Below are 26,716 nucleotides of genomic sequence, written 5' to 3'. Positions count from 1 at the left end.
ATAGCAGAGAGCTGGATTGGAAGTGGAGCAGCCGAGCCTCAAACTGGCGGCCATATGGGATGCCGGTGCTTCAGGTCAGGGCGTTAATCTGCTGCGCCACAGTGCCGACCCCTCATAGTTTTTTTAACGTACATTTTTCATGAACTTTTTGAAGACCCCTTGTGTTTTCAAATGAGTTATGTTATTGAATTTTTTTTTTCATTATGGGGTGGGCATTTTGCATGGTGGTGAGGACACCATTAGGATACTCATGTCTCACAATGAAGTACCCGGATTTGAGGCCTGCTTAGGCTGCGAATTCCCACTTCCTGCTTACATGAACCTTGGAAAGCAGTAGTGATGGTTCAAGTAGTTGGGTCCCTGCCATCTATTTGGAAAACATAGGTTGAGTTCCTGGTTCCTGGCTTTGGCCTCCAGGCCAATGAGGACACTTGGGAGCTTTGTCTCTGCTTCTCAAAAATTAAAGCAAGATTTTCATTCAATATTTTTGGCTTGTTTTCAATGATATACTACCCAGATAGGATTTTTTCCTGTTTTTAACATTCATAAGTCTTTCTTACTTCTTTATCTTCCTGCATTGTCTGAAAGTTCCACAAACCTGGTAAATAAAAATAGGGGTCCCTGTTTTTCTTGTCTTACAGATTTTAATACACATTCATCTGGTGTCTCACATTTAGAGATCATTCTGCTAATCAATTTTAAGGTTAATAACCCTCGATTTGTTTTAGAAGCATTCATTTTTACTAAGTCTTAAAATAATTTTAATTTATTGTATATTGTGTAAGAATTTATTAAAATGTGTGGTTTTATTCTGTTGGTTCATTGGTGTGATGAATTACATATTAACAGCATGCTGTTGGAAGTAGTATGTGGATTTGCAGTAACACTAGGTAACAATTAGTCTGAGGAGCGAGAAGTATCTGAATCCTATCTCAATGTCACTGCCATCCTCCTAATGATGTTTTTTAAGGAAAAACAGGCACAGGGGATTATGATGAGGAAGATCATCTTCCAATCTAAAGAGTTCTGGAAGGTAAGGATGTGTTTCAAAGAACAGCAGTTTTTCCTAGTCTGTCTTCACGCTAAAGTAGACACTGGTAGCTGTTCTTTTAATTTCATTGTACCCAGTACCCAACCTACATCTCAGATCTTCACATTCCAACTCCATGAGAAGAAAATATAAAAGAGAGAGGATGGATTGTGTTACTTGAAGAAAGACTTAATTTAGCTTGTGACTTCCATTGCGTACATAGAAAGGAATAAAATAGAAATCATATCGATTTGAAAGGTTTCCCTACATTGACAGTGTTACTTTATAAAATCCTTGAACAAAGTCCTGCTGGTTTGTTAAATATATCTCCAGAATCTAATGTTTCAGTACCCCCGCTGCTCCATGATGATCCTGGCTACCACACACTCCTGTCTGGATGAGAACAGAAGCTTCCAAAGTGCTTGAATGCTTTTGTCTTCACATTTCTACTTGGTATCCATAGCATTTCTTTTAAATGAAAAAAGTCATATTGTGCCATTAATTTGCTCAAAACTCCTCCAGTGTCTCCCATCTCACTTCTGGTAATCCGAAGTCCTTCCAGTGATCCACTTCCTGCACCCTTATTGCCTTTCTACTTTCATCTCCTCCTGCTTTTTCCTGGACCACTACAGCTGCATGAAGTGGTTTGAGCATGCTAGGTATACTTTCTTTTTTTTTTTTTTTTAATTTATTTATTTAAAAAAGAGTTACAGGGAGACAGAGAAGTCTTCCATCAGCTGGTTTACTTCTATATGGATGCAACAGCCAGAGCTGAGCTGATCCAAAGCCAGGAGCTTCTTCTGGGTCTCCTACGTGGTGCAGAGACCCAACGACCTGGGCCCTTTTCTGTTGCTTTCCCAGGCCATAGCAAAGAGCTGGATCGGAAGTGGAACAGCCGGGACTTGAACCAGCTCCCATATGAGATGCTGGTGCTGCAGGCCAGGGCTTTAACCCACTGTGCCACAGTGCTAGCCCCGCTAGGTACACTTTCACCTCAGTGTCTTTTCCCCAGCACTGGGTAGTTTTCTTACATGCCTGAGGTGATCAGTACTGTGTTTAGTAGTCAAGGTAGAACCTTTGAAGAGCTCCAGTTTTCTTTGCCCTCCTTGGTACTTTTAAATCAAAACTTTAGGTGCCTTGGTCTCTACAGACTCTGAACATCATCTTCTTAAATCAGAGTATGCTGGGTTCTGCCTGTCTTCCTTCTTCCTGCACCCCAGTCTGGAAACTCTTTCCAAACAGTAAGCTGACTCAGCGTTTTCTCTCTCTCAGGGATCACTGTCATTCATCACCAGTGACTTGAAAACCATTGTTTTATATACCATGTCCAAATTCTTAGTTGTTTTAAGTGGAAGGGTAAATCTGGTTCCTGTTACTCCATCTTGGCTGGAAGCAGAACCTCTCAGCACTTCTAATTCCCTTTCCGACTTTAGTTTTTCTCTATAGCACTTATCAACATCTGACATATTCTCTATGTTTCCTATTTATTTACTTATTATCTGTCTTCACTCCCACTAGAATTTAATTCTACAAGGGATCTGTGTCTGTGGATATATTTTTGGACCCAGATGAGGAACTGGCACATTATACGTACTCAATGGTCATTTGTTAATTAAAGGAATGCAATATCGGGAAGAATTTCCCCAAGATCATCAGACTGTTGCTCTACTTCTACAGGAAATCCCCAGGGTCTGTGTCTGTGGGCTGGATACTCAGTGGCAAGAGTCTATCACCTCAGTCAACACTCCACTTTGCGGAACACTTTCTCGCTCCTCTTGCCATCTCCCATAAAGGACTTTGCTTACCCAACACTCTTGAGCTGGATCACATCTCTGAGAAGCAAGGATGGAAGGTTTAATGTTTCTTTTCAAAATATAATCATTTTACAACCAAGCATGTATGTGTATGCATTTCTTCTCTGCACCCATCTCTAAGCAGCTGCTACTTAATCCCCATCTCTTTCTTTGTATAAAGCATGAATGTAGAAGGCCTTTTTAGCTCATAAGGGTGGAAGTTCAGGTGGGAATGAATCCAAGGGAAACTTTGGACTCACTCAGCAGGGGTGGGCCAGCTAAATAACAGCACCTTTTCCCACAGACTTCCCCTTGTCATAGTTCTGTGCAAGGGTTTCCCTTCTGTCAACTGGTCCACCCAGCAGTTACTCACTTTGAGGAACCCAAGTTAAGTATATAACTGTGTGTGTATGTATGTGTGTGTGCACACATGTGTGCATGCACATGTTCATTGGAATGTAGGGAGGTTTCTGTGACAATTTTTGTCTTTTACTTTCTATCTGGCTTTTATTTTTGTTTCTATCTTCATTTCATTTTAATTTTCATTTTGGTCCCAGGACTTTGTATGGGATCTTTCCTCTCATGCTTTATTGGCTTATTGCCATACTTTAGGTCTCAGCTCAAAATTTTTATTAAAACTTTTCTTTCCAAAAGGAATAATGAAGGTTTTTCCTGTTTCCAACATTCCATTTACTCCCCACATTGCGATTACAGCATCCTATCTTTTCTAGCTTGTTTATTTGGTTGTTATTGTTTTTCTCTGTGGGGTACACAGAGAGAAGGTTTTTGCCAGCCTTGTTCACATTTTCTTTTGTGCCTTGCAAAGGGCTTGATACAAAGTAGGTGCTTAGAAAATACGTAATGCATTTGTTAATTGATTCACTAGGTGAACAAGGGACAAGAATACTAATGAGAGAGTGAAGAATTTTTTTTGGAAGATTTTATTTATTTGAGAGAGAGTTACAGAGGGAGAGACAGAAAGGTCTTCCATCCACTGGTTCACTCCCCAAATGGCTGTAATGGCTGGAGCTGAGCCGATCTGAAGCCAGGAGCCAGTAGCTTCTTTTGGGTCTCCCGTGCTGGTACAGGGGCCCAATCACTTGAGCCATTTTCCACTGCTTTCCCAGACCTTAACCAGAGAGCTGGATCAAAAGAGGAGTAGCCGGGACACGAACTGGTGCCCATTTGGGATGCCATCCCCGGGGTGAATTTTAATAGAATTGGCTATTTATTTATTGTGGCTGGGTTAAGAGTTACAGGGGCAGAAGGATTTGTCTCCAAAAACTTATGCACAAGTTTAAACTCTGAACTCTTAATGCTAATAACTTATGAATTAAGGGTGTAGACTTGATCCAACTACAGAGTCTAAGATGGATCTGGTAGGAGGACTTTGGGTCACTGAGGGCATATCCTCAGAGGTTGGTTCTTATGAGAGAGTTGATTATTTGAGTTCCACTTCTGTTTAGCTGCTATCTATACTTCCTTTTTAAAAAAGGTATACAGTAGTTTTTTTTGAGATTGATTTATTTTAGAGGCAGAATTACAGGGGGAGAGTCTTCCATCTGCTGGCTCACTCCCCAAATGGCTGCAAAGGCCAGAGCTGGACTAATCCAGAGCCAGGATCCTCCTTAGGATCTCCCACATGAGTGCAGAGGCCCAAGCACTTGGGCCGTACTCCACTGCTTTCTCTGGCTACCAGCAGGAAGCTGGATCAGAAGTGGAGCAGCTGAGACTTGAACTGGTGCCCAAATGGGATGCCAGTGCCACAGATGGAGGCTTAACTCACTATGCCACAGCACTGGTCCCTATACTTCCTTACTCACCACGTCATCCTTCCTCCACATCCACCATGACCAGCTTCTACTTAACTGCTGCCCAATCCTAAACCCGTAACATCCAAACTGTAAGCTGAGATAAACCTTTCCTTCCCAAGACTTCCTCTCAAGAACTTAAGTTGAAGTAATGAAAAACAGACCAATAAATGTTCAATCAGGGCCAAATCAGTAGGGCCTCATATGCCCTGCCATAGTACTGACCAGAACTTGTCCTGAAAGTGGTATGGATCATAGGGAAGACACAGTGGAACTTATGTTTAAAATTGAGCCATTTGGCTGTGGGGTGATGAATGGATTAGAATAGGATAAGACACAGTGCACTGGAACTGGATCGTACACTGTTGAAATAATCAGGGTAACAGATCATAAAACCCAAGTATAGCCAATGACAGTATGATGTTTGAAAGACCTGATATAGGGAAAAAAGTCGTCATTGAAGGTGAGTAATAAGGGAACTGGAATGCAAAGGAGTAGGATGAGCATCCAGAATCCTACATTGGTCAAGAAGAGGGAAGAAACATAAAATGAGTGTTCTGGGCCTCAGAGAACAAGGTGGAGTAAGGATCTCTGAAGAGCCTCTCCTCCATAAAAGCAAGGAGAACATTGTCAGAACCTCTCAGAATCAGTTCTGTCAAAACAAAGCAAATGCTTGTAGAAATTCAATGCACATTTTTTCAAGAAAAATGGCTGAATCTTGATATGAAAAATTAGTATGAATAGTGATTTTAATTTTCCCTGTTCTTATCATTTCTAGCTCCATGATAACTTTGAAAATCTTTATTTAAAGTTTATTGAAAAACTTTATTTAACATAGTTACAACATAAAATTGCACACATGCATGGGGTACTCTGTGATGTTTTGTTACATGTACATATTGTATATGTCCTAACAGGGTAAATATGTTTATTGTTTCAGGCATTCAGTGTTTCTTTATAGTAAAATAATTCAAAATCCTGTCTTCTAGACTTTAAATTAGAGAAATGTATAATACATTAACATTATGTAGAGTCACTCACCTGTACAATAGAACCTCAGAACTACATACATACACCTATCTGTTGTCTGGTACCCTTGTTTAAACTTTCCTCATTCTTCCTCCATATATACCTCCCCTGCCTCTGGTAACCACCATTATATTTTTAACTTCTATGACATCACCTATTTTGTAGAGTTCATGTATGAGTGAGATCATGGGATATTTGTCTACTTGGCTTATTGCACTTAGCATAATTTCCAGTTTGATCCATGTTGCTGTAAATGACAAAATTTTATCCTTTTTTATGGCTGAGTAATATCTTATGTACTTCATTTTCTTTATTCATTCATGGGTGAATGGCCACTTAGATTTTTTCCATTTCTTGGCTTTTGTGAATGCTGTTGTAAATGTGGAGGTTCAGATGTCTTTTGACAGGTGGATTTCATTTCCATGACCCAGTAGTGGGATTGTTGGATCTTGCAGTAGTTTACTTTTAGTTTTTTTTTAATTTTTATTTTTGATTTATTTGAAAGACAGAGTTACAGAGAGGTAGAGATAGAGAGGTCTTCCATCTGCTGGTTCACTCCCCAGATGCTGCAATGGCCGGAACTGTGCTGATCTGAAGCCAGGAACCAGGGGCTTCTTCCGGGTCTCCCATGTGGGTGCAGGGGCCCAAGGACTTGGGCCATCTTCTACTATCCCAGGCCATAGCAGAGAGCTGGATCGGAAGAGGAGCAACTGGGACAGAATTTGGTGCCCCAACTGGGACTAGTACCCGGGGTGCCAGTGCCGCAGGCGGAGGATTAGCCAAGTGAGCAGTGGTGCTGGCCAATTAACACTCTTATGTATGATATCGGTGATGCTGAGGCTCTTGACATGAGCTGTCTAGGCTCATGTCAAGCCTTTTGAATCCACAGACTCCATCAGTATTTAGACAAGGCCATAAGCAAAGTGGAAATTCTCTCCTCCCTTCAGAGCAAAGTACATCCTTCTTTGACCACTTCTTTCTCTTGGGGTCATAACAGAAATACTTCATTTGGGACACTTTTTGCCACAGTGTTTTGGCTTTCCATGCCTGAGACGTTCTCATGGGTTTTTCAGCCAGACCAGAATACCTTAAGGGCTGATTCTGAGGTCAGAGTGTTATTTGAAGTGATTGTCATTCTATGAGTCTGATGTAGAAACTGCTTCCCATGTTGTATATTGCTCATTTTAAAATTAGATTATATTGCTATTGAATTGAATTTTAAAAAATATTTTCTGGATATTAACCCCTTACCAGATACAGAGATCGCATATATTCTTTTTGCATTCTGTAGGTTTCTTTCATTCTATTTCCTTTCACTGTGCAGAAGCTATTTAGCTTGATTAAATTCCATTTGTCTATTTTTTTTTTTTTTCCTATGCCATTGGGGTCTGATACAGAAAATCCTGCCATTCAAGAATCCTAAAGTGTTTCCCCTATGTTTTATTCTAGTAGTTTTAAAGTTTCAGGTTTCACTTTTAGATCTTTAGTCAATTTTGGATTGTTTTTGGACCTAGTGCAAGATAGGAGTCTCATTTTATTCTTCTGTATGTGGATATCTATTTTTCCCTGTACCATTAATTTAATAGGCTATCCTTTTTCCAGTGCATGTTCTTAGCAGTTTGGTTGAAGATCATTTTACTGTACGTACATAGTTTTACTTTTATTAGTCTCTATTCTGTTTCACCAGTCTATGTGTCTGTCTTTATACAATATCAGTTTGTTTCAATTACTATAATTTTTTTTTTTATTTTTTGACAGGCAGAGTGGACAGTAAGAGAGAGAGACAGAGAGAAAGATCTTCCTTTACCATTGGATCACCCTCTGATGTCTGCTGCGGCCAGCGCACTGCAGCTGGCGCACTGCACTGATCCGAAGCCAGGAGCCAGATGCTTCTCCTGGTCTCCCATGCGGGTGCAGGGCCCAAGGACTTGGGCCATCCTCCCCTGCACTCCTGGGCCATAGCAGAGAGCTGGCCTGGAAGAGGGGCAACCGGGACAGAATCTGGCGCCCCGACTGGGACTAGAACCTGGTGTGCTGGTGTCGCAGGCGGAGGATTAGCCTATTGTGCTGCAGCGTTGGCCTTAATTACTATAATTTTGAATGTATTTAAATTCAGGTAGAGTGATGCCTTCTGCTTTGTTCATTTTTCTCAAGATTGCTTTGGCTTTCTGGAGTCTTTTGTGGCTCCACAATTTCTTGTATTTTTTCTTGTTCTGTGAAGAATGTCATTGGATTTTGATAGGTATTGGATTGAATATATAACTAGCTTAGGTAGTATGTGCATTTCAATGGTATTGAACCTTCCAACCCATGAACATGGGATATATTCCGATTTGTGTCCTTTTCCATGTCTTTTATTAATGATTTACATCTTCATTGTAGAGATTGTTCACCTCTTTAGTTAAATTTATTTCTAGGTAGCTTATTCTTTTGCAACTGTTGGAAATAGGATTGCTTTCTTAAAATTTTTCTTAATTTTTTAACTTTTATTTAATAAATATAAATTTTGAAAGTACAACTTTGGATTATAGCTGCTTTTTCCCCCATAACCACCCTCCCACCTGCAACCATCCCATCTCCCACTCCCTTTCCCATCCCATTCTTCATCAATATTCATTTTTCAATTATCTTTATATACAGAAGATCTACTTAGTATATACTAAGTAAAGATTTCAACCGTTTGCACCCAAACAGAAACACAAAGTATAGAGTACTGTTTGAGTACTAGTAAAATTCACATAGTACAACACATTAAGGACAGAGATCCTACATGGGGAGTAAATGCACAGTGACTTCTGTTGTTGATTAACAATTGACACTCTTGTTTATGGTGTCAGTAATCGCCCAAGGCTGTTGTCATGAGTTTCCAAGGCTATGGAAACCTCTTGAGTTCACCAACTCTGATCTTATTTAGACAGGGCCATAGTCAAAGTGGAAGTTCTCTCCTCCCTTCAGAGAAAGGTACCTCCTCCTTTGATGGCCCGTTCTTTCCACTGGGATCTCACTCGCGGAGATCTTTCATTTAGGGCATTTATTTTATTTTTTGCCAGAGTGTCTTGGCTTTCCATGCCTGAAATACTCTCATGGACTTTTCAGCCAGATCCAAATGCTTTAAGGGCTGATTCTGAGGCCAGAGTGCTGTTTAGGACATCTGCCATTCTATGAGTCTGCTGTGTATCCCACTTCCCATGTTGGATCATTTTTCTCCTTTTAAATTCTATCAGTTAGTATTAGCAGACACTAGTCTTGTTTATGTGATCCCTTTGACTCTTAGTCCTATCATTATGATCAATTGTGAACTGAAATTGATCACTTTGACTAGTGAGATGGCATTGGTACATGCTACCTTTTGGGATTGAATTGGAATCCCCTAGCACGTTTCTAACTCTACCATTAGGGGTAAGTCCAAGTGAACATGTGCCAAACTGTACTTCTTCTCCCTCTCTTATTCCCACTCTTATATTTAACAGGGATCACTTTTCACTTAAATTTAAACACCTAAGATTAATTTTTAATTAAAGAGTTCAACCAATGGTATTAAGTAGAACAAAAAAAATACTAAAAGGAATTAAGTATTGTACATCAACAGTCAGGACAAGGGCTGATCAAGTCGTTGTTTCTCATAGTGTCCATTTCACTTCAGCAGGTTTCCTTTAGGTGCTCGGTTAGTTGTCACCGATCAGGGAGAACATATTATATTTGTCTCTTTGGGACTGGCTTATTTCACTCAGCATGATGTTTTCCAGATCCTCCATTTTGTTGCAAATGACCAGATTTTAAAAGGCAGAGTTAGAGATCTTCCATCTGCTCATTCACTCCCCAAATGGCCGCAAAAGCTGGAGCTGAGCCAGGCAGATGCCAGGAGCTTCATCCAGGTCTCCCACATGGGTGCAGGGTCTACGGACTGGGCCATCTTCCACTGCTTTCCCAGGTGCATTAACTGGGAGCTGGATTGGAAGCGGAGCAGCCAGGACTTGAACTGGTGCCTATATGGGATAATGGCACTGCAGGTAGTGGCTTTACCTGCAGCACCACAGCACTGGCCCTGTCCCTCATTTTTTTTTTTTTTTTCAGCTAATTCACTGTTGGGGTATAAGCATGCTACTGATTTGTACATTGATTTTGTACCCTGCAATTTTGCTGCATTTGTTTATTCTAATAGATTTTCATTGAAGTCATTGACATTTTCTGTATATGAGATCCTATGCCATCTGTAGTAACAAATTTGACTTCTTCTTTTCAACTGGGCTATCTTTTCTTGCTTTCTCTTGTGTAATTGTTCTAGATAGGACTTACAGGACTTTATTGAGTAAAAGTGGTGAAAATGAGCATCTTAGAAAATCTTCGCCTTTTCCCAATTTAACTTGATGTTAGCTGTTGCCTTTTTTTATGTTGAGATATGTTCTTCCTATATCTATTCACTTTTTTTGTCCTGAATGGATGTTGAATTTTATAAATGCCTTTTCTGCATCTTCTGAGATGATTGAATGACTTTTGTTCTTCATTCTACTTAAGTGCTGTATCACATTTGTTTATTTGACAAAAATTTAATAATTCTTGCATCCCTGGGATGAATATCTCCTGATTCATGGTGGATGAGCTTTTTCATGTGGTGGTAGATTTGTTTTGCTAATATTTTGTTGTGGATTTTTGCATCTGTGCTTATCAACGATATTGAATGTAACTTTTTTTTTTTTTTGTCCTTGTTTGGTTTTGGTATCAAGGTAATTTTGGCCTAAGAATGAATTTGGAAAAATTCCCTTCTCTTATACTTTTAGAAATACTGCAAGTTGGGTTGCTCTGAATTCTTTAAGTATTTGGTAGGATTCAGCAGTGAAGCCATATGTTCCTGGGATTTTCTTTGATGGTAGATTTTTTAAATTACTGATTAAATCTTGCTACTCGTGATTGGCCCCTTTAGGCATTCTCTTTCCTCTTGATTCAATCTTGGTATGGTATCTGTTACTCAGCTGCCACTTTTGTTTCTTACTCATAATAATTTTAATCACAGTGAAAATTAAAAACTGGCAGCCAGGGAAAATCAAGTTGGAAAACTTTTAAAGTCATAGATTAAGAGGATATCATTATTTGACCTATATTGTGGGCTCTTGAAATACCCCATTCTCAAGGCTTCCTAATTTAACTGAGTCAGAATTCACATGGTGTGCCCTTAAGGGCATTTACTGAAAACAATCAAGTTCCATTGGTGCTCGAGGTAGTGAAGAACAGTTGGGAAAAACAATAGCCTAAAAGGAAAAGCTGGAGAATGACATGTATGTTTGGGGCTCTGAAGAGCTTTGAAATATTCCTGAGAACCTGGAAGGCCATGTACATGCTTTGGGAAGTATGGATTTTTCAGAAAAAAGCTGAGAGAACTCTAAGCTAGCACCGAAGCTTGACGTTGAGATTGTTTTCAGAGGGGAACTAAAGGCAAAGGTAGAATTTTTATCTAGCTAAGTGTTGAATGCAAGCTCAGTTTGCACATAAAACCCCTTGTCAAAGACAAGATATATAATGAAATTTATGTCCGATTTTTAGTTAATCACTAAGTTAATAAACCAGAGACTCTCATGTTGACACTTGACCAAGAATACAGGTGTAGGTGTGTGTGTGTATATATATATATGTGTGTGTGTGTGTGTGTGTGTGTGTGTATATATATATATATATAACACCAGTTAGGAAAGTCACTAAGAAAACAACAACAATCATAATAATAATTATTTCTAATCTTGGGGGGGAAACTATAGGATTACCATGTTATTTAAAATGTTCAATTTTTAAGAAAATTATTTATTTGAAAGGCTAAATTAGAGGGAGAGACAGACTGAGATCTTCCATCTGCTGGTTCACACCCTGACAGCTACAACAGCCAGGAAGCCAGGATCTTCATTTGGGTCTCCTACGAGGGTGACAGGGGTCCAAGTGCTTGTGTCATCTTCAGCTGCTTTCCCATGCACATTAACTGGGAGGTGAATTGTTGGGACTCAAACTGGTGCAAATATGTGATGCTGGCTGTGCCATAGTGATTCCCCCAAAGTGTTAATTTTTTAAAATAAATTTATTTATTTGAAAGGCAGAACTACAGAGACTGGGGAGAGAGGGGGGGATCAATCTTCCAACTACTGGTTCACTCCCCAAATGCCCCAATGGCTGGGGCTATACCATGCTTGAAGCTGGAGCCTGGAACTCCAAATGGGTGAAAGGGGCCCAAGCACTTGGGCCATATTCTGCTGCTTTTCCAGGTGCATTAGCAGGGAGCTGGATTGGAAGTGGAGCAGCTGGATCTTGAACCAGTGCCCATATGAGCATTGCAGGTGGTAGCTTAACCCATTGTACCACAAACTGGCCCCTAATGTTCAGTTTTTATAAAAAATTATAAGATACATGATGAAACATAAGAATTTGATTCTTACATAGGAAGAGAGGAGTCCTTATAAATGGGTAGGAGTTAGTCTAGTGGTTAAGATGCCCACAGCCCATATCGAGGTATTTGGGTTTGATACCTGACTCTGGCACTTGATTCCAGCTTCCTGCTAATGCAGAACCTAGGAGGTAATGGTTATATATTTCTGCCACTTAAATGGGAAACCTGCATTCACTTCTCAGTTTCTGGCTTTGACTTGGTCCAGCTCTAACCAATGCAGGCATTGGAGGAGTGAACCAGTAGATAGGAACTATTACTGCCTCAAAAAAAGTATCTGAGAGAGCTTAGATATTGAGCTTACTAGATAAGAATTATATTCACTTATTTGAAAGGTGGATTGACTGAGAGGGACACACACACACACACACACACACATCCCTACTTTTAACTTGCTGATTTACTTCCCAAATACCTGCAGTTTTCCGGGCTGTGCCAGGTCAAAGCCAAGAACTCCATTTGAGTCTCTCTCATCCATTTTAGGAGCCCACGTTTTTGGGCCATCATTGCTACCTCACACATGCATTATCAGGATATGGGATAGGAAGTGGAGGTGGGACTTGATTCCAGACACCCTAATATGCGATATGGGGTTCCAAGTGGTGGCTTAACTGTGTCTTCACAATGCCTGCCTCTACATACTTTAAATCAGCTATTTTAACCATATTCAAAGAGCAAAGGAAAGGCATGTATAAAGAACTAAAGGAAAGTATGAGGATGATGGCTCAGCAAGCTGAGAATATCAGTAATGGGTAAAAACAATAAAATGTAATAGAAATCCTGAAGATGAAAAGTGCAATAACTGAAACAAAATCTTCCCCAAGGAGCTCTTGAACAGGGAGCAGGAATACACAAATTTGGTATGTAATTAAAATTATCTGGTCTGAGATACAAAAAAATGAAGAAAAATAAACAGAGCCTGAGAAACCTGTGGAACATCATCAAGCATGCTGAAATACATGTAACAGGAGTCTCCAGTGAGGTGATGGTAGTGGAGGGAGGAAGAGGAGAGACTATCAGAGAAGAAAGGGAGAGGCAGAAAGAATATTTGGAGACACGGTGATTGAAAACTTCCAAAATCAGTGTCACATACAAGAATCTCTAAGAATTCTGAATAGGAGTAGCGCAGAGATTCACACTTAGACAAATTACAATCAAAGAATCTTGAAAGCAGCAAGAACAAAATGAACGTACCAAGAACCCTCACTGAGATTAACAGCTGATTTCTCCCTAGAAATCCTGGAATCCAGAGGAGCTGGATGACGTTTTCAAGGTGCTGAAATAAAATGCTATAAACCAAGAACTTGATATCCGACACAAACCCCCTTCAAGAACAAGAGTGAAATTAAGACATTATAAGCTAAACAGAAACAGAAAATTTGTCATTGGCAGACCTGTTGTCCAACAAATATGAAGCAAGTCTGTTAGTCTAAAATAGAAGACAGCAGGAAGTGTGTCTGCATGAGGAATAAAGAACATGAATAGAAGTAACTATATAAGTGAATATAGGAGACAAATATAAATATAGTTTTGGATTATACCTATTTTCACCTATTTGATTTAAAAGACAATTGCATAAAATGTATTTATAAATATGTGTTGATGGTCATACAAAATATGAAGACTGCTTGTGTGACAATAACAGCAGAGTGTTTTTTAACTTTTATTTAATGAATATAAATTTCCAAAGTACAGCTTATGGGTTACAATAGCTTCCCCCCCCATAACTTCCCTCCCACCCGCAACCCTCCCCTTTCCCACTCCCTCTCCCCTTCCATTCACATCAAGATTCATTTTCGTTTCTCTTTATATACAGAAGATCAGTTTAACATATATTAAGTAAAGATTTCAACAGTTTGCATCCACATAGAAACACAAAGTGAAAAATACTGTTTGAGTACTCGTTATAGCATTAAATCACAATGTACAGCACATTAAGGACAGAGATCCTCCATGAGGAGTAAGTGCACAGTGACTCCTGTTGTTGATTTAACAAATTGACACTCTTGTTTATGGCATCAGTAATCACCCTAGGCTCTTGTCAGGAGTTGCCAAGGCTTGGAAGCCTTTTGAGTTCACCGACTCTGATCATATTTAGACAAGGTCGTAGTCAAAGTGGAAGTTCTCTCCTCCCTTCAGAGAAAGGTACCTCCTTCTTTGATGGCCTGTTCTTTCCACTGGGATCTCACTTGAAGAGATCTTTCATTTAGGTCGTTTTTTTTTTTTTGCCAGAGTGTCATGGCTTTCCATGCCTGAAATACTCTCATGGGCTTTTCAGCCGGATCCGCATTCCTTAAGGGCTGATTCTGAGGCCAGAGTGCTGTTTAGGACATCTGCCATTCTATGAGTCTGCTGTGTATCTCGCTTCCCATGTTGGATCATTCTCTTCCTTTATTATTCTATCAGTTAGTATTTGCAGACACTAGTCTTGTTTATGTGATCCCTTTGACTCTTAGTCCTTTCATTATGATCAATTGTGAGCTGAAATTGATCACTTGGACTAGTGAGATGGCATTGGTAATACCACCTTGATGGGATTGAATTGGAATCCCCTGGTATGTTTCTAACTCTACTGTTTGGGGCAAGTCGGCTTGAGCATGTCCTAAATCATACCTCTCTTCCCTCTCTTATTCCCACTATTATATTTAACAGGGATCAATTTTCAGTTAAGTTTCAACACTTAAGAATGACTGTGCATTAATTGCAGAATTCAACCAATAATATTAAGTAGAACAAACAAAAAAATGCTAAGAGGGATAAGTATTAAATTGTTTATCAACAGGGCAAGGGCTGATCAAGTCACTGTTTCTTTTAGTGTTCATTTCACTTTAACAGGTTTCCTTTTTGGTGCTCGGTTAGTTGTCACCGATCAGGGAGAACATATGATATTTGTCCCTTTGGGACTGGCTTATTTCACTCAGCACAATGTTTTCCAGATTCCTCCATCTTGTTGCAAATTACCGGATTTCATTTTTTTTTACTGCTGTATAGTATTCTATAGAGTACATATCCCATAATTTCTTTATCCAGTCTACTGTTGATGGGCATTTAGGTTGATTCCAGGTCTTAGCTATTGTGAATTGAGCTGCAATAAACATTAATGTGCAGACAGCTTGTTTGTTTGCCAATTTCATTTCCTTTGGGTAAATTCCAAGGAGTGGTATGGCTGGGTTGAATGGTAGGGTTATATTCAGGTTTCTGAGGAATCTCCAGACAGACTTCCATAGTGGCTTGACCAGTTTGCATTCCCACCAGCAGTGGGTTAGTGTCCCTTTTTCCCCACATCCTTGCCAGCATCTATTGTTGGTAGATTTTTTTTTTTTGACAGGCAGAGTGGACAGTGAGAGAGAGAGACAGAGAGAAAGGTCTTCCTTTTGCCATTGGTTCACCCTCCAATGGCTGCCGCGGCCGCCGCGCTGCGGCCGGCACACCACGCTGCTGATGGCAGGAGCCAGGTACTTATTCTGGTCTCCCATGGGGTGCAGATCCCAAGCACTTCGGCCATCCTCCACTGCACTCCTGGGCCACAGCAGAGCGCTGGCCTGGAAGAGGGGCAACCGGGACAGAATCCGGCGCCCTGACCAGGACTACTAGAACCTGGTGTGCCGGTGCCGCAAGGCGGAGGATTAGCCTAGTGAGCCGCGGCGCCTGCCAGTTGGTAGATTTCTGAATGTAAGCCATTCTAACCGGGGTGAGGTGGAACCTCATTGTGGTTTTGATTTGCATTTCCCTGATTGCTAGTGATCTTGAACATTTTTTCATGTGCCTATTGGCCATTTGGATGTCCTCTTTTGAAAAATGTCTATTGAGGTCCTTGGCCCAACTCTTAAGTGGGTTGTTTGCTTTTTTGTTGTGGAGTTTCTTGATCTCTTTGTAGATTCTGGTTATTAATCCTTTTTCGGTTGCATAGTTTGCGAATATTTTTTCCCATTCTGTTGGTTGCCTCTTCCGTTTCCTGTTTCTTTTGCAGTACAGAAACTTCTCAATTTGATGTAATCCCAAATGTTAATTTTGGCTTTGACTGCCTGCACCTCCAGGGTTTTTTCTAGGAAATCTTTGCCGGTTCCAATATCTTGCAGGGTTTCTCTAATGTTCTCTAATAACTTGATGGTGTTGGGTCGTAGATTTAGATCTTTAATCCACGTTGAGTGGATTTTTGTGTAAGGTGTAAGGTAGGGGTCTTCCTTCATGATTCTGCACATGGAAATCCAGTTTTCCCAGCACCATTTATTGAATAGACTGTCCTTGCTCCAGGAATTGGTTTTAGATCCTTGATCAAATATAAGTTGGCTGTAGATGTTTGGATTGATTTCTGGTGTTTCTATTCTGTTCCATTGGTCTATCCATCTGTTTCTGTACCAGTACCATGCTGTTTTGATTACAACAGATAGCAGAGTTTTACATATTAGTGAAATTAATCTGATTTAGATTGTTATAAATTAAAATGTATATTGTAATACAGAACACCCTTTAATATGACTGAAAAAATAGAAGAAGAACCAAAGAGATTAAGATAGAAGACTAAAAAGTACCTATTTAACACAAAGGAGTCAAAGAAACTGATAGAGAAACCAGTATAGATATATGGAAAACAAGGAGCAATATGGCAGACATAAATCCCACCTTATCAGTAATCACATTAAATATTAATGTAATAAATGCTCCAATAAAAAGAGATAGGTGGAATAGATGAAAAATTCATCCAAATATATGGTGTCTAAAATAGATAAATTTAAGATACACAGAAATTGATGGTAAAGACTAAAAGTTATGCCATGCAAATTGCAACCAAAAGAGAGCTGAGTAGCTATATTGATATAAGATAAAATAGGCTGTAAATATCAATGTTACAAAGGACAAACAAGGGCATTATATATGTTAAGAGTCAATTTACCAAGTAGCTACACCAATTATAAACATAGAATTAAAGCAGATTTAACAAGAGTGTTTCTAAAATGCATGGAGCAAAATCTGATAGAATTGAAGGAAGAAACAGGCAATTCAATAATAATATTTGGAGACTTCTTTACCTCAATGTGGACAACAAATAGAACAACTGGGAGTAAAGTCAACGAGGAAAGAGAATACTGGCTTAATATTATAAACCAGCTAGTTCTAGGAGACATCTACAGAACACCTCACTCAACAGTAGAATAAAATGTGTGATGTTATAGATGCAGGTAGGAAAGTTTTTAGGAGCTGGGTTTGGGAATAATCAGTGAGAACAAAGAAGTCAGATTTAAACTGAAGGTCCTGTGAAAAGGAAAGCGAGGTCACATTTTTGTGCCCTTTAAACCTCACAAACACTCAGCCAAGTTTTGTAACATTTGATCTTTGTTACCAGGATATAAGTCCCACTTGGTCACATAAGTGATGGTCTTTTCTTCTTCCTTACAGATAAACTCAGATGTTTGTTTATTTTTAAGTGTTTATTTATTTGAAAGGCAAAGTTACAGAGAGGCTGAGGGAGGGAGGGAGAGAGTGGGGGAACGTCTTCCATCTGCTGGTTTACTTCCCAAATAGCTGCAACACCCGGAGCTGGGCTGATCCGAAGCCAGGAGCTTCTTCCAGGTCTCCCATGTAGGTGTAGGGACCCCAGGACTTGGGCCGTCTTCTACTGCTTTCTCAGGCTGTAACAGAAAGCTGAATTGGAAGTGGAGCAGCCGGGACTCGAACTGGCACCCATATGGGATGCTAGCACTGCAGGCAGCAGCATTACCTGCTATGTTACAGCACCAGCCTCAACTCTGATGTTTAACACATTCTGTACTCATCTTCAGTCTCACCAAGCAGTAAGCTTGCTAAAGTGTTGAGACTTTGGGAGACTGACATATTAGAGGTAGGAGCATGGCAGAAATTAGGGGCCAACTCTGAAGAGAATGGCCCCTGAATGAGCTGTCAGAATGGTGCATTCTAAATAACTTGGCTTGGAGTTAAAGCATGGGTACTCTATCATTTCAACATAGAGGTCTTCTATAGCAATATCCTTTCTGGAGAGTTCTGTTAGAATGGCAAAGTGTTCTTTGGCTTATAGAACAGATGTATATATGGATCTGATTCTTCCATGTGTCCATATTGCATAGCCTCTTTAAGACTTTACATCTTTATCTGTAATAATCATGTTAATATTGTAGGGTTGCTGTCAGAATTAAATAAAAATGACACCTTTTTCACCCAATACGTTGTGGGTAAGGAGTTACTATCCAGCACTGGCTAGATTAAATAGTCTTCACAGGAACTAGACCTCATTGGACTGGGATATATAGCTCTGTCCAGGGGAAATCATTCTTTTAATTTAGGTGGATTATTTTTTGGAGAGTTATTGCACTGGATCAAACTGTATTAAAAAAGAAATCCCATTGTCCCAATGGCTCCCTGAAGACTCATTCCTACTTGCGAAGGTAGTCTCTGGATCAGAGGCATGAAATGGTTAAACAGGAAAAACTCTGACCTGCTCCACAGAGGGTGAATGTTTATTAATATTACACAGGAAATATCAAGTCACCCTGCTTCCAGCAAATCCATTTGTGTGTGGGACCCCTCACTCTACTGTTTTACAAAGAGTTGTCAGATGTGAAACTGGCCTTTTATTGCAGGAACGAAGAATCTTAGGGAAGAGCACAAGCAGAAGCAGAAAATACGACCTTGACTCAGGAAAGGAAGTGGCAGATCTTGAGGGAGAAGACTTGTGTGGGGCCCAAGGGGGTTAACCTAGTGCAGACGAGGAAGAATCCAGAGTGGACCAGAGCAGCGAGTTGTTCGTTATTATGTCCAGCTCAGGCCTTGCACTGCCTAGCAAGGGAAAACTACGAACGCTTGTGTCCTGTGAAAGCAAACTTAGATCGTCTCTTGAGACAACTCAGCTAGTTTTCATTTTAATGCACTGAGTTCAGTCCTTTTCACTGAACTTGGTTGTTACAAGGTTGTGAGTTAAAGACCGGCAGGTCTTGTTCTGTAGAGGTACGAGAGCTGCTTGGGCAGAGCCTTCTATTTCGGCAGAGTGCCCCAAGTGAGCAAAAGCAGGTGGGTAGCAGCTTTCTGAATACTCGTATAGCTGTTTTATTTCTGCTTAGTGACAGCAGAGGGCTCATGCTCCTGCACAACCCGCGGCTCCTCCATTGTGAAATGAGAAACCTGGGCAGAAGATCTTTTAAGGTAGCCCTGGTTTCAGGAGGCTCTGATTCTATCACAATCCTGACGTAGACTCCTCATCCCTGCCCAGTAGTGCATCTGGGTATTGAGAAACGCGGTGTGAAGTGTGTTCTTCCATCCTGGGAAGGGACCTTGAACAGCTTCCTGGTGACCTCATACAGCCTGGCCTCAGAGACGAGTAAGGCATGAAAGGCGATAGGAGTAAGGTTTACATTGATATATTAGGTGAGGGTTACTGGCCACAGCCCTCTCTTTCAGAGGGGTTAGATGCTGCTAGAAGGTATTTTACCAGTTGCAATGTATGTATGTGAGAAGGAGCCTCCCATTGGGAACTTTTCCAAAGTCTAATAAAGCTGTGCTTTGCTTCCTCTGACCTTGGCCCAGCGACAGGTAAGTCCCACAACTTCTACCACCTTATAAACACTGAGATGGGCTATGAGAAAGGACTATAGAGGCTCTATTTAGAGGCTTAGGTCAGCAAGTAGGCAGAAAAATGTCAAAACCGCTAATCTAATTTATTGATGGCCTTAATGGGAGTGTATAGGAAAAAATTCTGCCTTGCACTGCATGTGTTGCTCCAGCACCTTCGTTTTGAGTGCCCTAAAGTTATGGAATTGCCGTGAACATGCAGAGTTACTGCCAGATGTGGGCAAGGGGCAGGAAAGGGAAGAAAGCATAGGAGAGCTCTGGTGAGGGGCAACTCTCTGTTCCTTTGCTTTTTCTTTTCCTCCCTTTGTCCCTCTCGTCCTTCTTCTTACCCTCCTCCCTTCAGTTTTCCTTTCTTCCTGTGCTTGTGTGCCACATGCCTCAGTTTCCCCATGGATATAAATGGTCAGCCACCACCAGGATCTAGTCCTGGCCGTGGTACTCAAGTAGTTGTGTGACTAGGGGTGTGCTCCCTTCTCTCCCAGGACTAATAATAAGAGTGGGTGGTAATAAAAGATCTTTTACATTTTCTCTGAAATTCCTATTTTTTTCACACTGAGCCTAGCCTGGCATGCTTGGGAACTCCAATGAAGGTTTGTTGAATAAACAAATAGAGTATGGTGCCCTTGTGGGTCACAGGAAAGGTGTGAAGTGCTCATAGCGCAGAGCTGTGGGGCAGCCTCCCTCGTGGTGTTTCCTTAAGGTTTTTGGTCTGTTTTCAGGGGCATTCTTCCCTCAGGGTGATGACGAAGAAGGAGGTGGGAGGGGAGCTAGTTCTGAATCATGGAAATGAACAAACTGAAATCAGATCTCTGCCAGGTGTGGAGTTGCTCCTGGGTGTCAGGCTGTAGAGTTGGGTCACCTACCAGCTGCAATGCTGCACAGGTTGTATTTTTTTCCTTGTAACATTTGGTAGAACATTTCAGGCTGGGCTAGGGGGAGGGGGGGGAAGATTATCTGAACCAGATGTTTGGGGGCCATCTCTGACACAAGTGAGGAATTAGTTTTAAGTGATTATCCATGTGACCAATCTGGGAAGACTCACCTCTCTGGGGTGGGGAAGTAGTGCTTGGCTATCTGTACCCTAACTGGAGAAGAAGCAAGAGATGTTGAGGGCTATGTGCGTGAATGTTCCTGTGCGGGGAAATTAATTGCAGCACAGAATTCATGAGAAAAGTAAGAATGGCTGCTTGAGGTGCCTGGGCAGATGGGTTTGAGCAGAATCTGGAGAGCCCTAGAGGCCACATGATCGAGGAATTACAAACTATTCCTGTGTGTTCTGACGGCACAGATTTAGAGGAAAGTCACTCTCAGGGGAAGAAGGGTTGGCTTCGAGTGTCTTGCAACCAACCATTGTGGGTCATACTTGACACTGAACATACTAGCCTTGGCATGCACTAGGTGGTAGTTGAAGGGCAGATGCCCTGCCATCCTTAGGCCTGTACATATCCCCATAATCCTTGGTTCTGTGTCACCTTCAATTTGTGCATAGGCTCCAGGCAGAGGGATGAGAGTACTCTGTTGACTGATAGGAGCCTCATCATATAAACAGGGGCTCAGAATGGAAATTACATTGAATTCTAAGAAAGAAATGTACATTTCTTGCCTCTATGAATTCATATCCTGTGGTTTGCATCTGCCACCAAAATGAGAAAAAATGAAGTGACATATTTGCAGGGGATGAAGAGTTCCAGCGGGGGTGTCTCAGGACACCAAAGGTGAGGATTCTCTGGGGAAGGAAGACTTCATAGACTAAGCAAAGCTAAAGGTGGGATTGTAAATTGGTACAGCATTATGGAAAAGTATGAAGTTTCCTCAAGAAACTAAAAATAGAGCTAATTTATTATCTAGCACTCCAATATTGAATATATACCTAAAGGAAATAAGTATGCCTAGAAGATACCTACAGTGCTACATTTAGTGTAGCACTATTTATAATAGCCAAGACATGGAATCACTGAAGTGTCCATCAGCAGATGAATGGATAAGGAAAATATGATATATACAAAGTTACTTCAAAAAATTAATGGAAAATTAGAAGTTAAATGTATTTTATGCTGGTGAGAATGTGGGGGGTGGGAAATTAGTACAACCATTGTAGAAGACAGTATAGAGGTTCTTCAAAAATCTGAAAATTGGTCTAAATTATCCAGCGCTCCTACTCCTGGGAATTTACCCAAACAAAATGAAATCAGCATATGAAAGAGTTATCCGTACCTTCATGTTTCTAGCAGTTCAACTCACAGTGGCTCAGATACGGAATCAACCCTGATGTCTATCAATTGATGGCCAGATAAAGAAATTGTGGTGTGTATATATATACATGATGGGATACTACTCAGCCATAAAAAAGAATGAAATCCTGTCTTTCGCAACAAAATGGATGCAGTGAAGACCATTATGCTTAGTGAAATAAGCCAGACCCTAAAAGACAAATCACATGTTTTCTCCGATTTGTAGTGGCTAATCTACAGAGTACAAAAGTGCAATTTGTAATAGTGAAATTGACATTTTGAGATTTGACCCTTGTTTGTTGACCTTGTTTCTACGCCTCTGGAACACTGGTCTTTCTACTTTCTCCTTACTGAATTCTTTAGAGGAGACTTGAGTCTGTGACTATAAAGTAAATTGGAAGTATGTTATTGCAAAAATATAAATGGCAAAAAAGAGGGAGGAAGGTGGGAAGTGTCATTATGGGCTTAAGATTGTATGTAACTGTATATATGATACATATGAAATCTGTTTCCTTTAAAGAAATGAAAATAAGCTTATCTTGGTGCAAAGACTTTTGAAATCCAAAAATTCAAAAAATTCATGGAAAATGAGTATTAGGAAAAATCTACGTATGATTTCAATTTTTTTTCATCAAAAGTAAATTCTTCATTATAGTTTTCCATAGTCTTTTGTGATCTATCCTTATGTATACACTGGAGTAGCATTTAGCCTCTCTTCCTGGCATGCAGACGGCAGTCTCCCCAGTGTGGACTCATGTGGCCTTTCCTCACTGACTGAGGGGAAAAGACTGATGCTTCTTCCTCTTGAACAAGGACATTGATCGTACTGGCTCAGGGCTGTGCCATGATAACCTTGTTTAATTTCAATTACTTTCAGTAAAGGCCTTATCTCCCAACAGTCATCCTGGGGGGTAGGGCTTCAACATATGAATTGTGGGGGGGATGCACGCTTGCCTTCCAGGGTACCTGCCTCTGTCTGTGCCCACGACGCAGGGAACCAAAGTCTGGGCAGGGAGAGAACATTTCTCCTCCACCCTCCAACAGCACCACCTGTTTGCCAGCATGGCCACCTTGGTTGCTTTATCAAGATTAAAGCTGTTTTTGGACCTTTCTCTGTGTAAAGCATTATGTGAAATCCTTAATGTGTGTTTTAACCATTTCAAATCTTACACCAAGAACACCACTGTCCCTCATATCCCACAGGTGAGGAGAATGAGACGTAAGACAATTAAGAATGTTGAGGATCATATGACACTAGTTTCTCACCAGACCTTGTTCGAGGCCTGGTATGTGGGTTAGGGCATTTAATCTCCACAATCATTCTAGTGAATTAAGCAGTATTGCAGCATTCAGAAATGAGAACAAAGGAGGGTTGCATGTTCTTTAAAATCACAATCGATGCTGTTGAATGAGTCCACTGTGGTAGGTAGAATAATTGCTCCCTAAATAAGTCCATTTCCGGATTCCAGGATCTTTTGAACTTGATATTCACATGTTAGAAAGGACTTTGCAGCTGTAATGAAGGTTGTAGGATTTGAGAGAGGGAGTTTATCCTGGACTGTCAGGGTGGGCAAAGTCTGATCACCAAGATCCTAAAGGCTGAGCCTTCTTCAGCTGCTGTCTCCAGCTGCAGCAGCACAAGGGGAGGGCGGGATTTGAAGAGTGAGGGGATTTGACCTCAGTTGCTCAAGAAAGTCACAGGAAGGCAGAATACTGAATGCAAGCAGCCTCTGGGCAGAGGCCACCCCATGACTGCCAGCAAGGAAACAGGAACCGCAGGTCCACAACCACGTTCAATGCGGCTCGGAAGTGCATCTTTGCAGAGTCTCCTGATGATTTCAGCTGGCTGACACCTTGGTCTTGGGAAACCTGGATCAGAGAAACCAAATGAGTGGACAGAGACTTCTGAATTACAGAGCTATGAGGTAATAAATTTGGGTTGTTTTAACCCACATATTTTTAGTACTTGTTTCAGCACCAAGAGAAGGCTAATACTCACACCACAGAATTTTCCAGGGCCAGTGCTGTGAGAACATTAAACTATGACAGAAATGTTTTATTCTACCCTCTCCAATGCAATAACCCTTGCTACAGTTGGCCACTGAGCACTCAAATGTGACTATGGGGATGTTGTTTGACTGAAAGCTGTTAGGACAGCTGCGTTCCGTATTGGAGTGCCTGCGTTAAGTCCTGACTCTGCATTCCAATTCTAGCTTCCTGCTAATGTAGACCCTTGGAGGCAGCAGGGATGGCTCAAGTATTTGGGTCCCTGCCATTCATGTGAGAGACATGGATTAAGTTCCAAGCTTCTAGCTTCAGCCTTAGCTATTGTAGGCATTTGAGAAATGAACCAGCAGGTGAGAGCTCTGTCTCTGTCTCTCAAATTAAAAAAAAAAATTAGCCATGGGAGTGAGACTTTTTTTTTTAAATATCTTTTTATTTGAAAGGCAGAGCTACAGATGGGAGATACAGATCTTCCGTCCATTGGTTCACTCCCCAAATGGTTGCAATAGCTAGGGTTGGACCAGGCTGAAGCCAAGAGCTTCATCTGGGTCTCCTATGTGGGTATGGGGATCCAAGCACTTGGACCATCTTCCACTACTTTCTCAGGCAAATTAGCAGGGAGCTGGATTGGAAGTGGAGCAGCTGGGCTCAACCAGTGCCCATAAGGGATGCCAGCATTGCAGGCGTCGGCTTAACCCGCTATATGACAATGCTGACACCTTAATTTTTATCATTTGTGAATAAATTCCATGTCCATTCAAGGCTAGTTGCTACCACATTTAAGCTCTCACCTGGTGTCTTCGTTTTACTTCCTCTTTACTATTGAATGTGGCCTGTAGTTCTATATTGCTCATCAATGTGTGGGTTTTTGTCTGGAAGATATGCAAATGCTTGTCTGTTGGAAGTATACATCCAAAGGATATGGATTTATTTTATTTTTAAAGATTTACTTATTTGAAAGATGGAGTTACAGAGAGAAGTAGAGCCAGAGAGAGAGAGAGAGAGAGAAAGGTCTTCCATCTGCTTTTTCACTCTCCAAATGACTGCAATGGCTGGAGCTGGGCTGATCTGAAGCTAGGAGACAGGAATTTCTCTCTCTCTCTCTCTCTTTTGCTTTCTTTCTTTCTTTCTTTCTCTTCCCTTCCCCTTCCCCCTCTCTCCCTTTCCCCTCCCTCCCTCCCTTCCCCCTCCCCCCCTTCTCTCCTTTCCTTTCCGTTCTGTTAGACAGTGAGAGAGACAGACAGAGAGAAAAGTCTTCCTTCCATTGGTTCACTCCCCAAATGGTTGCCACGGCCAGAGCTACACTGATCTGAAGCCAGGAGCCAGGTGCTTCCTCCTGGTCTCCCATGCCGGTGCAGGGGCCCAAGCACCTGCGCCATCCTTCACTGCCTTCCTGGGCCACAGCAGAGAGCTGGACTGGAAGAGGAGCAACCGGGACTAGAACCTGGTGCCCATATGGGATGCTGGCGCCACAGGCGGAGGATTAACCAAGTGAGCCATGGCTCTGGCCCTGGAGACAGGAATTTCTTCTGGGCCTCCCACGCAGATGCAGGGGCCCAAGGACTTGGGCCACCTTCTGCTTTCCCAGGCCATGGCAGAGAGCTGGATTGGAAGTGGAGCAGCCGGGACTCAAACTGGTGCCCATTTGGGATGCTGGTTTTGCAGGCCTGCTTCTCCACAGTGCCAACCCCCAGGATATAGATTTATTGTCTGTAGGACCTTAGCCACTTTTGAATGGAATATAGAAATCTGGATTTGATATTTTCATGCCTATAAAATCTCAGTCCCTCAAATGCTCTTTGAACTATTTTTACCAGCTGTTTATTCCCTATTTAATAAGCTAAATAAAGCTTTGACAGCTTTGCACTCTATGTATGCCTTTTATTTCAGTTTTTGAAAATTATGCCATTACTAGATAGTGTTAATTGCCCCTACTTTACAAATAGTGATATTTAGGCACAGAAATATAGTTTGTCCAAGGTCAAACAGCTGGTAAGAGATACAACCAGTATGACTCTGGAGGGCACACTTATAATGAATGCATGGATATATCTTGGTTTTGAACATTGATTAAACAGCACACTGTTAGTCCCTGAGAGGTTATACTCTCTGGAGCCTACTGCAGGGGGGCCCTGAAAACAACATCATAAGTAGAGAGATGCCCCGCTTTGTGGGTGCTGACAAGTGCACAGGGTCTAGGGCATGTGTCTGAAGGCTGTGCCAAGCGCAAACTGAGGCTAGTTCCCAGTGGCTTGGTCCAGAGTTTAGCTATCTTGGCTTGGTTTCTGTTGAAGAAGATGTCCAAACTCATGACAAGAGCCTAGGGTGATTACTGATGCCATAAACAAGAGTGTCAATTTGTTAAGTCAACCACAGGAGTCACTGTGCACTTACTCCTCATGTAGGATCTCTGTCCTTAATGTGCTGTACATCGTGATTTAATGCTATAACTAGTACTCAAACAGTATTTTTCACTTTGTGTTTCTGTGTGGGTGCAAACTGTTGAAATCTTTACTTAATATATGCTAAACTGATCTGTATATAAAGATAATTGAAAATGAATCTTGATGTGAACGGAAGGGGAGAGAGAGCGGGAGAGGGGAGGGTTGCGGCTGGGAGCGAAGTTATGGGGGGGAAGACATTGTAATCCATAAGCTGTACTCTGGAAATTTATATTCATTAAATAAAAGTTAAAAAAAAAAGAAGATGCCCAGAGAAGGCACCACAGCTGTCCCTGAGTGATGTAGCCAGTTTTCCACCTCAGAAGTATCTGGAACTTGTCCTGTGTAGAGTTACACCCAATAACTGTTGGA

General features: G+C 41.2%; 1 long non-coding RNA gene across 6 annotated transcripts in view; it reads left to right on the top strand.

The window, feature by feature from the left end:
- LOC149127682 (uncharacterized) overlaps positions 1–26,716 on the top strand; it is a 437,400-nt gene that overhangs the window by 25,833 nt on the left and 384,851 nt on the right. The window contains exon 3 of one of the 6 annotated variants that reach the window (XR_016229757.1): positions 7,422–8,178. The exons of the other annotated variants lie outside the window; for them this stretch is intronic. This is a non-coding gene — a long non-coding RNA (uncharacterized LOC149127682). Of the gene's footprint in view, positions 1–7,421; positions 8,179–26,716 lie in introns of those variants that run through there. 6 annotated transcript variants of the gene reach the window in all.

This window comes from Oryctolagus cuniculus, chromosome 2 (genome assembly GCF_051225735.1).
Source record: "Oryctolagus cuniculus isolate XC-2025 breed Fujian yellow rabbit chromosome 2, ASM5122573v1, whole genome shotgun sequence".
In the NCBI taxonomy this organism is placed as follows: Eukaryota; Metazoa; Chordata; class Mammalia; order Lagomorpha; family Leporidae; genus Oryctolagus; species Oryctolagus cuniculus.
The sequence above is the reverse complement of the archived record's forward strand: the minus strand, read 5'-3'. Positions and strand labels throughout refer to the sequence as shown.